This window comes from Ailuropoda melanoleuca, chromosome 6 (genome assembly GCF_002007445.2).
Source record: "Ailuropoda melanoleuca isolate Jingjing chromosome 6, ASM200744v2, whole genome shotgun sequence".
NCBI classification, from domain to species: Eukaryota; Metazoa; Chordata; class Mammalia; order Carnivora; family Ursidae; genus Ailuropoda; species Ailuropoda melanoleuca.
In genome coordinates this window covers 3094843-3096942 of record NC_048223.1, presented here as the reverse complement: position 1 = coordinate 3096942, position 2100 = coordinate 3094843, and the positions used below count along the sequence as shown (strand labels likewise).

The 2100-nt window shown below is 44.5% G+C and overlaps 1 pseudogene; it reads right to left on the bottom strand.

Moving 5' to 3' along the window:
- Positions 1-450: 450 nt before the first annotated feature.
- Positions 451-1834, bottom strand: LOC109489616 (annotated as a pseudogene).
- Between the last annotated feature and the right edge of the window lie 266 nt (positions 1835-2100).

The window sequence follows — 2100 nt, the reverse complement described above, 5'->3', positions numbered from 1 at the left end:
AGCTGATCAGAGCACAACTTTTCAATGTTTGAAACGATAAACTTCCCTGTGAAAGCAGCACCTTTGTGACTTTTTTTTTTTTGGATGCAGTTTGACACTTTTATTTTTATTTATTTATTTAAAAAAATGTCTTAATTATGTTCAATTAGCCAACATATAGTACATCATTAGTTTTTGATGTAGTGTTCAATGATTCATTAGTTGTGATAAAGAGGATGTGGTCCATATATAAATATAATGGAATATTACCCAGCCATCAGAAAGGTTGAATACCTACCAGTTGCATTGACATGGATGGAACTGGAGGGTACTATGCTAAGTGAAATAAGTTAAGCAGAGAAAGACAATTATTGTACGGTTTCACTCATATGAGGAATATAAGGAATAGCACAGAAGACCACAGGGTAAGGGAGGGAAAACTGAGTGGGAAGAAATCAGAGAGGGAGCCAAACCTTTGTGACATTTTTAACTTTAGTATTCCTCTCCTTCTTCACCCTCTCCTTCAACAGAAACCACACCAACCTCCTCATAATCCTTCTCAAGGGCAGCCATGTCCTCACGGGCCTCAGAAAACTCTCCTTCCTCCACGCCCTCACCCACATACCAGTGAACAAAGGCATGCTTGGCATATATCAGGTCAAACTTGTGGTCCAGGCGAGCCCAGGCCTCAGCGATGGCCGTGGTGTTACTCAGCGTACACACAGCCCGCTGGACTTTGGCCAGGTCTCCGCCAGGTACCACAGTGGAGGCTGGTAATCAGTGCTAACTTTGAAGCCAGTGGGGCACCAGTCCACAGAATGGATGGTACACTTGGTCCTGATGGTGGCAATGGTAGTGTTGACATCTTTGGGAACCATGTCACCATGGCACCACAGGCAGCAAGCCATGTATTTACCATGGCGAGGGGCACATATCGCCGTCTGGTGGACTGGCTCAAAGCACACATTGGTGACCTCTGCTACAGAAAGCTGTTCATGGAGATGACAGGAGCATATAAGACCAGAGGGAAGTGGATGTGGGGTAGGTGGTAGTGGATAAGGCTTCAGGTTGGTCTGAAATTCTGTCAGATCAACATTCAGGGCTCCATCAAATCTTAGGGAAGCGAGGACACAATGTGACCAACCACCCTATTCCGGTTAGTGTAAGTTGGGCGTTCAATATCAAGGTTTCTAAGACAGATGTCATAGACGGCCTCGTTATCTACCATGAGGGCACAATTTGAGTACTCCAGGGTGGTGTGAGGAGGGAGGATGGAGTTGTAGGGCTCAGCTACAGCTGTGGAAAGCTGGGGCGCTGGATAAATGGAGAATTTCACCTTGGACTTCTTTCTGTACTCGACAGAGAGAGGTGATGGGAAGGTCAATGATCTCCTTGCCAGTGGTGTAGTGTCCTCGGGCATAGTTATTGGCAGCATCTTCCTTGCCTATGATTAGCTGCTCAGTAAGCAGGAAGCAGGAAAAGCCATCAGTAGGTGCCACTGTAAACTTCATCAATGACTATGGGTTCCAGGTCTACAAATACTGCCCTGGGCATATGCTGGCCAGCACCCATCTCACTGAAGAAGGTGTTGAAGGACTCATCTCCTCCCCCAGTGGTCTTGTCACCTGGCATATGACCATCGAGCTGGATGCCATGTTCCAGGCAATAGAGCTCCCAGCAGGCATTGTCAATCTGGACACCAGCCTGGCCATGGTCACTGCTTTGTGGCTGCCAAGCAGATGGCAGAGAAGAGGAAAGGTTGTTGCTTCTTAATTCTATTCTGAAAATTCAGCTATTTTGTTTAGTCTGTGGATATAGAAATTCTCTTTCCTTGGATGCTCATCAATTCTCTCATATGTGAATCGATAAAAATATAAGATTTAATAAGCAACTTCAAGGCACAGTTCTATGCATGTAAGGCAAAGTCTCATAGATTACAGTGCAGTTGGGAAGACAAATTACTACATGTGTTCTGAATAGGGTAGTGGCTCAAAACTAGTGACTGAAGAAAAAAAATTTAAAAAAAATAAGTAATATATAGCCAACTGATTTTGTCTCATAAGCAGAAAAAATAAAAACATAGAGCAGTTCTGCGCAAGGACTGTCCTTCCATTCTATGTT